Below are 13,847 nucleotides of genomic sequence, written 5' to 3'. Positions count from 1 at the left end.
TGAATCCACGTTCTGTTTACAGCATCATGATGGTAGCACCCGAGTTTGGCGCCATCACGGTGAACGCACATTGCAAGCGTGTATTCGTCATCGCCATACTGGCGTATCACCCGGAGTGATGAAATGGGGTGCCGTTGGTTACACGTCTCGGTCACCTCTTGTTCACATTGGCGGAACTCTGAACAGTGGACGTAACATTTCAGATGTGTTACGACCCGTGGCTCTACCCTTCATTCGATCCCTGCGAAACCCTACATTTCAGCAGGATAATGCACGACCCCATGTTGCAGGTCCTGTACGGGCCTATCTGGATACAGAAAATGTTCGACTGTTGCCCTGGCCAGCACATTCTCCAGATCTCTCACCTTTTGAAAACGTCTGGTCAATGGTGGCCGAGCAACCGGCTCGTCACAATACGCCAGTCACTACTCTTAATGAACTGTGGTATCGTGTTGAAGGTGCATGGGCAGCTGTACCTGTACACACCATCCAAGCTCTGCTTGACTCAATGCCAAGGCGTATCAAGGCCGTTATTACAGCCAGAGGTGGTTGTTCTGGGTACTGATTTCTCAGGATCTATGCACCCAAATTGCGTGAAAATGTAATCACATGTCAGTTCTAGTATAATATATTTGTCCAATGAATACCCGTTTATCATCTGCATTTCTTCTTTGTGTAGCAATTTTAAATGGCCAGTAGTGTAAATGAAAATATAGGCAGAACAAAATTGTATATTTTATGTAATTTACTACATAATCCGGTTTTACTTTCTGCTGCAATGTCTGATTGTTGATCAGACACAAGAAATGGTATGCATATTTCTCAGTGAAAAGCTTCTGGCTGCTGCTACAGCGAGAGCGGGGCGTCAGTGACGAGACCTGCAGCACCTCTGGTGTCATAGTAGTTCCCTGGTGACCTAGTTGTCTCTGTGTCTTCAGATGCGCAACATCTGATCAGTCTGTCTTTATTCGATAGTGAGTGGCGGACTGTTGGGTGTTCGCTCGTCACTCAGCGGAAAACTAAAGAGGAATTGGCCGCACTGCTAACTACTTACGCCTAACTAACAGGTACAAAATTCTACCCAGTGTTGGCAATATAGAGGGTCCATAATTAAAGTTGCAGTTTCAAAACGCCATAGAAAGAGAACCACTGCTTAGTGTGACGTCCTATTTGAATATCATATTATTGACACAGGGCGAAACGTCATGGGGAAAAAAATTGTCGAAAATTTTATAAATAGATGGCGTTTGCCGTAAATGGGGTCTGCTACAAATGACACGTGAATCGCAATACGACAGCTATGGTTATAGTTGAACGTTGCACCATCCGTACCGTTTCATGTGCATGACTGCGCAGGTTCGGCAGTCAACAGTTGTGCCACCGTTCGTTAGGTAAGCCCTTACTCCACAGTGAAGTCGTACCACATCGGCTGGGAAAAATCGGTTTTTAATTGTCCTGAGGCCAAAAACCGCATAAAAGGCAAAATATATAGGTTTTTAATTGTCCTGGGGCCGAAAATTAAAAAAAAGCGAAATGGCATCGGTTTTTAATTTTTCTGAGGCCAAATAACGCATAAAAAGCAAAATGACATCGGTTTCTGTCGCGATACTGAATCAAGACATGCTCAGAATGCTGTCCACTGTTTTTTGCCAAAAGTTGAAATCGAGGAAAGCATGTTCCACAACAAATCGGAGTGTCCGGGGGGTCACGTTCAGAATGCGTTGAGCAATGCGTGCCTTCAATTCAGCTACGTTTGTAATTGTAGCACTGAACACAGCATCTTTCAGATAACCCTACAGCCAGATGTCACATGGATTAATATCAAGTGAATTGGACGGCGAGACTGTAGGGAAGTGACGGTTGATAACTCTGGCATTTCCGAAATCCCGCTTCACTGGCTGTGCAAGTGCTGGGGAGCACCTTGTTGCACATAAATGATCCCACTCACACATCCACGCTGTTGAAGGGCTGGAATGACGATGGTGCGCAAAAGACTCTCATGGCGTTTACCAGTGACGGTACAGGTAACAAAATTCGCAGTACCATCTCCTCTAAAAAATACAGCCCTACGGTAAATGATGCCGTCAACATGCACAGCACAGTTACCTTTGCAGAATGAAGTGGTGCTGGTTGATGCGCGTGCGGATTTTCCATTGCTCATATTCTGCAATTATCTGTACTTACATGTCCCTGAAGATGTAAATAGGCTTCCTCCGTCAACAGAATGTTCCATGGCCATTCACTGTGCACTTCCATGCGAGCAGGAAGTCCTAGAATTAATCATTGTCTTGCTGGCATGTTAGCTGAACATTGCTGATTTTGTATGGACAGCAGCTCACGATCTATCATAGGATTTTATGCACCGTTCTAGCAAGTATATCTAACATTTGGGCAATTCCCTGTGTATTTTTACTAGTAAATCATGAAAATTTTGTAAAGGAAATGATTGTTCAGCAATGGTATGTAAGAAAATGCGTGTTTATCGGTGAAAAATAAGTGCATCTTGTGTAACAAACACATTAGAATCATTGAAGTTGCCACTGAAACATTGATGTAAGAGAAAAGTGAAGCTGTACGAAGATTTTTGTCACATTCGTTCATTCTCTTGTCTTATTTCGCATGTTCAAGATGGTGTTCTCGCCCTTTGGGTTCTCGCTAACCATAACTCTGATTTGTAACAGTCAACGAAGAAGTATTTAGGTTTAAATGGTTCAGATGGCTCTGAGCACTATGCGACTTAACTTCTGAGGTCATCAGTCGTCTAGAACTTAGAACTAATTAAACGTAACTAATCTAAGAACATCACACACATCCATGCCCGAGGCAGGATTCGAACCTGCGACCGTAGCGGTCGCTCAGCTCCAGACTGCAGCGCCTAGGCAAAAATGAAAAACCAAATACTCTTTATTTGGACTATTTCTATTGTTTTATACCACAGATGTAGTCTTACTCGAACCAGAGTCCCAAGTGTCGTAGAAATGTGAAAAACGATCATTTTCACAACATCGAGCACATCACACAAATGCTGCATTTTTACATTTGCCACTGTATCATTACAATATGAACCCACCAGAACTCATCTGGAGTGAAGGGATCTGGCCCGAGAAATAACAAGTCTGTTCAGCTGCCAGACGTACTGGAACCAATGCGCGCAGCTTTTTCACATGTCACCTTAGCAGTGGCATGAGGAAAAGCTTGTGGGATATAGAACGGCACATCATTAAAGAAGTGGAGAAAATGTGGCGCCTAGGTGGTTGCTTGGATTCCGTTGTTGATCTACTCATTATCAACGTAGTAGATGACAGTTCCAGAACTGAAATGTATTTCTCGGACTCGGTTTAAGGGAGGAGCTAAGAGATTACCAGGGCGACTGGCAGTAACTAATACCTTCAGTGGCTTCAGTATTCAACAGTACGGTGAAATCCCGCAGTATTCTTTTGTATCACACATAGCTCGATCAGAAAAATAACCCTGTGTTTAAGTTAGGAACTGTTCGCCTCGATAGCTGAGTGGTCAGCGCGACGGAAAGCCTGTTAAGGGGCCCGTGTTCGATTCTCGGTAGGAGATTTTCTCCGCTCAGGGACTGGGCGTTGTGTTGTCATCATCATCATCATCATCATCATCATCATGTCATCGCCATCGACACGCAAGTCGCCGAAGTGGCGTCAACAGAAAAGACTTGCAGGCCGGCCGCAGTGGCCGTGCGGATCTAGGCGCTACAGTCTGGAGCCGAGCGAGCGCTACGGTCGCAGGTTGGAACCCTGCCTCGGGCACTACAGTCTGGAGCCGAGCGACCGCTACGGTCGCAGGTTCGAATCCTGCCTCGGGCATGGATGTGTGTGATGTCCTTAGGTTAGTTAGGTTTAATTAGTTTTAAATTCTAGGCGACTGATGACCTCAGGAGTAAGTCGCATAGTGCTCAGAGCCATTTGAACCAAAAGACTTGCACCAGGCGACCTGTCTTACCCGACGGGAGGCCCTAGCCACACGACATTTAATTTCAGTTAGGAATTTTCATCACTCTTGTTTGTAACCAGAATACTACGTTATATGACATTCTAAACTATATTGTTTCTTTGCTAGTCTCTTTTTACATTTTAACTGCAACTGCTCAGATCATTGGAGGTTAGTTCGACCTGCTCTCTGGCCAGTGGTGTTCAAGTTTAATGCGCCAATAAAGCTGTTGTCCCACATTACCGCTCAGTCTATATGCGAGTAACGCAGCATAAAACGCATCTTTATGATAGTACTTGCCTGTACTGGACACAGCTTGGCTTCCGCTCCACGTGAAACGAAATCCAATGAGATTCAAGTAAACGTGGAAGAATATATGGCGTAATTTTTACATTAGGTTTATTCTTATCATGAACAGAACAACAAAACTCGTAATAAATGGGGAAGTGTTAGAGTTACGGCGACTGTTTATGAACTGGTGTAAAGGAATTTAATTTTTGTGATCCTGTGAAATACGGAAGGGATATGAAAAAACGCATGTGAGCTTGTGAGCGGTATATCAAATGGACGATGGCAAATACTATACGTCTTGTGTAATATTCGATTTGCACTCTGCCACATGTGAACCGTCGTAATATCCTAGACATGCGCCTAGCAGACACAAGGCAAAATACGGTGTCCGGCTTGACGAAACTGATGCCCCCATTCACTCATGCCAGAAGGAAATACGTTAACACTGGAGGTCCCGACGGCCGGCTCGAACAATGCAACGATGCGAAAACCGACCTTTGGTGCAATGCTGCATTAAATGTAGTAGCTGAAGTGTTTCGGTGACAGGAATCGACAAAAACTCAAATGAGTTCAATCCGTCGTATATTACACAAGCAGTGCTCACTGTAAGCCAAAATATCTGTAAGGACATGAATGAATACGTAATTGTAAATTTTTTCTCTCTTTACCGTAAACAATTAGTCATGTAACGTTATTTGTTTAGAAAGTAAGAAACGGCGTATCAACCGGAGGAGCAGTCGCCTGCTCACTTCTAACTGTGGGGGCAGGGCCAAGATACGGTTTCTGCCCCTCTTGCCCCCCCCCCCCCCCCACACACACACACATATTCACTTGGAACTTTATTTTATCTACAGGCAGAGCCACTGAACAAACTATGCTGCCGTCAAGAAATATGGGCTCAGTATTTTTGTTGGCAACGATTTTTGCTTTTGAGTGAAGCATCTTATAATATCTACTACATTCTGTTCTCTCGCTTCGTTCTATTTTTCAGTCTGTGACTCCTAATGGGGGACGGTCTCTTTGTGCATATGTAACAAATTCTGCACAGCACTTTCTAACAACTACAGATTGGCCAGTGGGCCGAATTTGGGGAGAGGGGGAGGGGGGGCAGACTTACAGCAGAAATCTTGACCGTAGAAAATTGGTTTTGCTGACTCTTTACGCCGGCCGAAGTGGCCGAGCCGTTCTAGGGGCTACAGTCTAGAACCGCGCGACCGATACGGTAGCAGGTTCGAATCCTGCCTCGTGCATGGATGTGTGTGATGTCCTTAGGTTAGTTAGGTTTAAGTAGTTCTAAGTTCTAGGGCACTGATGACCTCCGAAGTGCTCAGAGCCATTTGAATCATTTGACCCTTTACACTGTTAAGTTAACAGCTATCCTCTGCTGCTGTGTAATAACATACTGTTCAAAACAAGTATTTTCACCACCCTCATTACTTACTGTTCGATTCCCCTTGAATCTCAGTCCACACACTTTCGCAGATCTGCAGGCGGTGCAAAACGTTTTTTGATCAGTTTAGTCGAAAGTAACAAAACATCGGTCAACAATACCAAAAAGCGCTCGGTACGCCTGACCTGGCTCGCCGCTACGACAATGTCTGCCGCACTTAACGAACAATCTAACATTTAAGAAAATAAAAACAACGTGATAACCTAAAAATGAGGAGAGCCAGTATTCTTACAATCCCCTCTTTTTCCTCCCTTCACGTCTACCATGCCTTCACGCCGTAGCTACGTCGCTATGCTTTGTGTTCTGGTCACGAACGTGAAACGTTACAGTGTAGCTAGTGATTTTTCTCCAGAGTTCTATACAGAGATAAAGAGACGCAAAAGTGATTTGCAGTTTCGGGGTGATAAGACTCAAGCTTTTCGGTGAAAGATATGTAATTCTTGTATGTCATTTATTTGTCATAAATGTCCTAGCTCAACATTGAGTTAACTAACCATTTAGTTGGTCGCGTGTTCCATACATCAGTCGCACGGTACGGTACCCGCTATGATGTGGAACATGTCAAGTGCTCAAGAAATGCACATATGAAACAAGATTTTTAACAATGATTAATATTTCTATTATTTACCCCATCCCTTAAATGGCACAACATGCATATAGTATATTTATAGATTTATTTAGTCCTAATCAAGAACTCATCTATGATATAGAAGGAGTTGTCAAGGATATATGATTTCAATTTATTCTCAGTACTTCTTTGAAGAACGTAAACGTAATTATATTCCCACACTTCTCAGTGAGACTATTATGGGCAGAGGGGCGAGGGGTAAGTATTTGCGAAAAAGTGTCAGTTATATTGTGTACCCGAAAGTATTTGCAAAAAGATGTCAGTTATTTCCAATTCAGTGGAAATGCTTTTGAGTTAAAAGGGACACCAAATGCTAATGTAAAAGCGGCAAAATAGTGTCTGAATCTACACGGAAATATTTAGAACTCACTTGACTATCCGTATCACTGACAAACAGGTCAGCCCCAAGGATTTAAGCAGGAAAAAGCGAAGAAATATATCAGACATAAGTAACAACGGTCACTGAAAAAGCATTTACCCAACAAAGATGTCGATAACCGCTATGTAACAATATGAGTTAAACCCGTACAGAAAGGCGAAAGCAACGTACATAGCAACGTATCGAGAACTAAGATGGAATAATTCTTGTGGGTTGCAAGAAAACAAGTATTTTCAAGAAAACTAATATTTGGACGTATGCGTTTGAACTAGGTGTAGTATTGCACGAAAATCCCTCCGTAACCCACTGCAGCTTGTCCTGACATTAGGCATCATGACAGTGTACTCCGATCATCGTTTTATTCCAGAGCAAGAGAAAGTCCACTGATGTTGCAGAATAGGAAAAGTGAGACGAATGTTTTGAAACATTACTGTGTAGCAAGTTGTTATGAACGCCATAGATGATGACACGCACTACATTTACATTTCAGTATGAAAATTTTTATTTAATTTAACTAGTTACAAATATCTCCCCTTTATGTCTCATAGGAATACATAATATATTCATGATCTGACATATTTTCCTTTGTTCTGGGGGGGGGGGGGGGGCACATTTCTCATAGTCACTCACTGCGATGTTAGTTAAGTAATGCACTCTATCAGAATTATTGCTTAGATAATGTCTTTCATGTAAAAACAGCCCTCAGTTTACTGAGGCATTATAGATAATTTGATCATGAAGTTGAGCATATTTTGATTTATTGTCCAGATTCACTATCACAGTTCGTTATCCCTGGCTCATAGACACGTATCATTTTTGCGGACTGTTTGTGGAGAATTCTTCTCGCCCTGCAACACGAAAGAGCCGAAGCGGAAATCGTATTTTCAGCCATATGGATCAATGTTTTATATAAATGAGGCAAAATTACATCCTTTTCTGAAATTAGTTTGTTTGGAAAACGTTTTAGTACTTGCAAACAAAAAATTAAGAAAATACTGTTTTGGCTTTGCGTGGGATTTTTCTTTTAGCTATGCAACGTTTCTCATGTGATCTCCTAAAAAAATAGGTATATAATAATCGAACAGTCTTTCTCGGCAGTGAAGTGACTACCTTTTCGTTATTACTCATAGCTTTTACTATGTTTACCAACTGAAGCTAACGTATCAAAGTAATTTTTTGTCGTGGCAGGAAACGTGTATCTTTCCAGTGACGAGTAAATGGGTTGTATGTGTAGGTGATACGTCGCACATGGTAAGTTTCTGCACGCTTTGCAGAATGCAGCGTGACAAGTCAATACACATAAACAGTTCAAGATGTACTAAAACAAGGTTTTCATGAAATAATTGTACGCAAAGAGATGAGTAGTTCTCTGTACAACAGATACTGAGATGTTTTCATCCATCATAATGTGGTAATATATTAATGTCATTTGTTTGCTTATGAAAGGAAAAGTACAGTGCTATAATGCAAGACAATTTTTACAGTAAAACTTGTCGCATTAAGTAAAAATATACAGTCGCTTATGGGCTTATGGAAGAAGTTTCAATATAAGCGAGTGCGGGATCATTTTTGCCTGTTACACAGCCATTGAAAAAAACATTCGTACACAGAAAAGGAGATTTGAGTTCTCTGTATTTCATACCAGTTTCATCACAAATGTTACATGTAACGGTACAAATATTGTTCAGTTTACTTATGGTAAATAAACACAAAAACACTGTGCTTTACACGGCAGTTCAGTACGCTGTACAACAATCAGTTCTAATGTGCTGATCGCGAATATCACAAACACAATTCAAAATTATCTCTAGTTTTCATTTTCCATTGTTTTATTAGGGTGAGATAATTATACACGGATTTTATGTTAAGTTTAAAATCAAATATTATAACGGTTTGTCAGAGTCATAATAACTAATAACAATGGATTTTATTATTGTACCTGGTCTTACTTGTGTGCAATATTTTGGATATAAACATTCCGGCACCAATTTTAGTGATATTTTTGTCTCCTTCCTCTTCAACTTCAGTCACTTTATTAATGCATGTAATAATTTTTGCACGTTTGTTTCCAGATTAACTACCACTTGTTCAAGTTGACTGCTGTTGAAGTGATCAAAAATGCCACGCGTTTGTGTTAACAGTGCTGACACATTTTGGTATGTTTGCGGAGAAGTGACATTTGCTTCCTAAAATCAGCAAATAGAGCCAATGATTAAAAAACCTTACAGTTGTTATTTTGGGCGCAAAATAGGTGATCAGGATAAACCCTGGGCTCCACATGTGATCTGCAACACTTGTGCCAGCAACCTCAGGAATTGGATGCATGGGAAAGGATGTTCAATGCCATTTGCAGTGTCCATGATCTGGCGTGAGCCAACTAACCACGTCAGTGACTGCAAATTTTGTATCGTTCCTCCTATCAAGAAGGGAATATCTAAGAAGAAGAATCGGACAGTGATCTGTCCTAACATTTCATCTGCCATACGCCCGATTCTACATGGGGAACGATAGACAATACCTAAACCACTGACAGAGTAAGAGATTACTTCTGATAGGGATTCTGAATGACCTGAACCGTGTACATCACAAGATCCACAGTTTCTTCCAAATATATCATCAATTGATGATCCACAAAATTTGTCTCTAAATGAGTTAAGTGATCTCATTAAAGATTTGGAGCTCTCTAAAGCTAAGGCTGAGATTTTAGCATCAAGATTGCAGCAGCGCAATTTTCTGGAAAGCAATGTAAATATTTCATTTTGACGCAGAAGAGAGCAACAATTCACTCCATTTTTGAAAATGCAAGATAGTCTTGTGGTATGTATAGACATAAATGGTCTAATGAAGTCTCTCAGAATTAATTACAACCCTGATGAGTGGAGACGCTTTATTGATTTGTCAAAGTTGAGCTTGAAAACAGTGCTTTTACATATTGGTAATGATCTTCCTTCTATTCAGTTGGGCATGTGTGCATATGAACGAGTCATACCAAAACATGAAAATTTTACTACAAGCCATCAAATGTAATGACTCTCAATGGCAGATTTGTGGTAACTTGAAAGTGGTTGCACTGTTATTAGGTATACAGTTAGAGTATACTAAATATTGGTGCTTTCTCTGTGAATGGGATAGCCGAGCTCGTGCATCTCATTACAGTAAACATGAGTGACCCACCAGAAAATCTGTTCAACCAGGTATAAAGAACATTAAGAGTGAACCTCTAGCAGACTCTAAAAAGATTCTGCTCCCGCCCTTGCGCATCAAGTTGGGTCTCATGAAAAACTTTGTTAAGGGAATGATCAAAGGTGGTAACACGTTTAAGTACTTAAGGCAAAAATTCCCTTACTTAAGTGATGTCAAAGTAAAGAAGGGCATCTTTGTAGGCCTACAGATTCGAGAGCTTTTCAGAGACCATATTTTTGATGGAATAATACAAGGTGGTGAGAATCACGCATTGGGATGTTTTAAGACAGTCTGTTCACAGTTTTTGGGGAACAAAAGAGCAATAAATTACAAGGAGGTTTTAGATAACATGTTGTCATATTATGAAAAACTTGGTTGCAACATGTCATTGAAAATGCATTTCTTACATAGTCATCTTGACTTCTTCCCCAAAGATAAGTGGTGCAGTAAATGATGAACGTGGGGAGCGATTTAATCAAGATATTTCCACTTTTGAGAAGAGGTATGCTGGAAAGTGAAGAGCCACTATTTTAGTAGATTGCTGCTGGACGGTCATAAGGGATGGTCCCGAGTATGTGTATAAATGTCAAGCCAAGTTAAAACAGCTATCTCCTGAATTTATCTCTGAAGAAAATATGTAATTGTATATACTGTACATATGGAAATTTAACATTTGTAATCCTTTATATACATTTGTGACCAGTTAATTTATATATTTTCTTTCGTGCTTTACATAGTTCTGGTACAAAGTAGACATACAAAGTATTTTCATTCACGTAATATTATATTCATTTTTTCTTAATATTTTACTTTTGTAGTTACAGAATGGCACTGAAATTTGTCAGTGAATACCACATAACATAATTCAATTAATTATTCACTTAAAATTTGTTATGCTAAATCTTTAACATGAGTGCATATTTAGTTAGTGACTTATCTATACAAAATGTAGATTACTTGTTTGAAAAACTAGAGCTAAATATTTATGAATATGATGATTTCGTATCATTTTATACTGAAATAAACATAACTAACTCAAAATCATGCAGTTTACACACTTTCACTTCAAATTTGTTGTTCAGTGCTATTGAACAAATATGGTACTACACATTGTCTCTACAGCTGAAAATATTTTATTTACCACGTGAGTTTCCTACAAATAAATCATCACTCCGAATCGATATGGTATGAACAGTGCAAGTTTGTTTGTTATGTCTGACGTTAACGTTCTTTCATTTACACTGTAATATTGCTTTAATGTCTGACTGTCATCCTCATTTGTAATTCACTATATAGATGTTCAATAATGTTTAGAGTGATTCCTTTTACTGGCAACACGTACAATTACTGAGTTACAGCGTCATTTTTAAATTTCAGTATCTAACTCTACGTTCCCTTTTTATGTGTATTTATAAACGATTATTACATTTATGTTATTTTAGGTGCAGTACTCCACAATGTCACAAAAATCCATCAAGGAATTTTTTGGAGGTGGTAGTAGCCCTGAAAAATCTCAGATCTTTGTATTAGCATCAGGCTCAGTCTGATAGTAGTAATACTGGTCGCAGATACATGCGAGAAAGCAGAAGCATTGATACTTGTAAGCTAAATATTTTATGGTCAACTATGAGTGTTTCTTCCTATGCTTATGCTATTATACTGTGTTCTCACCATTAACAACCTTTGCTTGTTGAAAACTATTTTTATGTTAAAGTGATGATTGCGAGATACGTCAGATTGCACGTTCTTATACGTAACGATTTCAGGTATAGGTGATGGACATAAAAGCTGTGGCATAGGACTGTCAAAACATGCAGGCACCCCATTCAAACATGAAAACACAATAGACACTAATTCAAGTATACCTGTTTCTGAAACAAATTTTCACCCGTCACAGAAGTTAAGTTTCCACGACGGAAAGGAAGATATTGTAAATCGGAATGGTTTGTGGCTTATCCGTTGCTACTTTACGTAGAAAAGAGTGGCAGTGTTTTCCGCCGTGACTGCATTCTGTCCATCCACTTAGTAAGCAATAGAAAACCACAGGAATGGACGGGTTTTCTTAAAGAAGGTTTCTGCAACTGGAAAAAAGATACGGAAAAGTTCAAGATACATGAGAAGAATCTTTTTCATCGAGAGTCTCTCGCAGCTATTCAGCAATGTGCAAACAACACACCTGTGATTGCCCAAGTCGCCCGTCATCTGCTGACCGATCAGGAGAAAACTAAAACCGCTTTACTAGTCATTATCAGTTCGCTCAGCTTCCTGTGTATAACAGGAAACGCACTAAGAAGTCATGAAACGGTCTCTGGGAACCTCATGACACTTCTCGATGAGAAGAGGAATGATGTACCGTGACACTTAGTTGACACCAGTGATTCAAAACGAATAAATTATGACTCACATGATCCAGAGAGAAATTGTGCACCAAAAAGATTTTCCCATCTTACGGAATTATGGCAGATTCAGCGGCGGACGTGGCTGGCTAGGAGCAGTTCACGTACATTGTGTAGACCCTGAGATACACGAAATAAAAGGACTTTTTCTGGCTTTCTGTACTCCGCCGGACTCCCAAGAAACAAACGCGCGCCCACTGTTTCGATGGTGCAGCTGCTACGTCTACATCTACATCTACATGACTACTCTGCAATTCACATTTAAGTGCTTGGCAGAGGGTTCATCGAACCACAATCATATTATCTCTCTACTATTCCACTCCCGAACAGCGAGTGGGAAAAACGAACACCTAAACCTTTCTGTTCGAGCTCTGATTTCTCTTATTTTATTTTGATGATCATTCCTATCTATGTAGGTTGGGCTCAACAAAATATTTTCGCATTCGGAAGAGAAAGTTGGTGACTGAAATTTCGTAAAAAGGTCTCGCCGCGACGAAAAAAGTCTATGCTGTAATGACTTCCATCCCAGCTCGTGTATCATATCTGCCACACTCTCTCCCCTATAACGCGATAATACAAAACGAGCTGCCCTTCTTTGCACCCTCTCGATGTCCTCCGTCAATCCCACCTGGTAAGGATCCCACACCGCGCAGCAATATTCTAACAGAGGACGAACGAGTGTAGTGTAAGCTGTCTCTTTAGTGGACTTGTTGCATCTTCTAAGTGTCCTGCCAATGAAACGCAACCTTTGGCTCGCCTTCCCGACAATATTATCTATGTGGTCCTTCCAACTGAAGTTGTTCGTAGTTTTAACACCCAGGTACTTAGTTGAATTGACAGCCTTGAGGATTGTACTATTTATCGAGTAATCGAATTCCAACGGATTTCTTTTGGAACTCATGTGGATCATCTCACACTTTTCGTTATTTAGCGTCAACTGCCACCTGACACACCATACAGCAATCTTTTCTAAATCGCTTGGCAGCTGATACTGGTCTTCGGATGACCTTACTAGACGGTAAATTACAGCATCATCTGCGAACAGTCTAAGAGAACTGCTCAGATTGTCACCCAGGTCATTTATGTAGATCAGGAACAGTAGAGGTCCCAGGACGCTTCCCTGGGGAACACCTGATATCACTTCAGTTTTACTCGATGATTTGCCGTCTATTACTACGAACTGCGACCTTCCTGACAGGAAATCACGAATCCAGTCGCACAACTGAGACGATACCCCATAGCTCCGCAGCTTAATTAGAAGTCGCTTGTGAGGAACGCTGTCAAAAGCTTTCCGGAAATCTAGAAATACGGAATCAACTTGAGATCCCCTGTCGATAGCGGCCATTACTTCGTGCGAATAAAGAGCTAGCTGCGTTGCACAAGAGCGATGTTTTCTGAAGCCATGCTGATTACGTGTCAATAGATCGTTCCCTTCGAGGTGATTCATAATGTTTGAATACAGTATATGCTCCAAAAACCTACTGAAAACCGACGTCAATGATATAGGTCTGTAGTTAAATGGATTACTCCTACTACCCTTCTTGAACACTGGTGCGACCTGCGCAA

This window comes from Schistocerca gregaria, chromosome 1 (assembly GCF_023897955.1).
Source record: "Schistocerca gregaria isolate iqSchGreg1 chromosome 1, iqSchGreg1.2, whole genome shotgun sequence".
NCBI classification, from domain to species: Eukaryota; Metazoa; Arthropoda; class Insecta; order Orthoptera; family Acrididae; genus Schistocerca; species Schistocerca gregaria.
Note: the sequence above shows the minus strand (reverse complement) of the source record.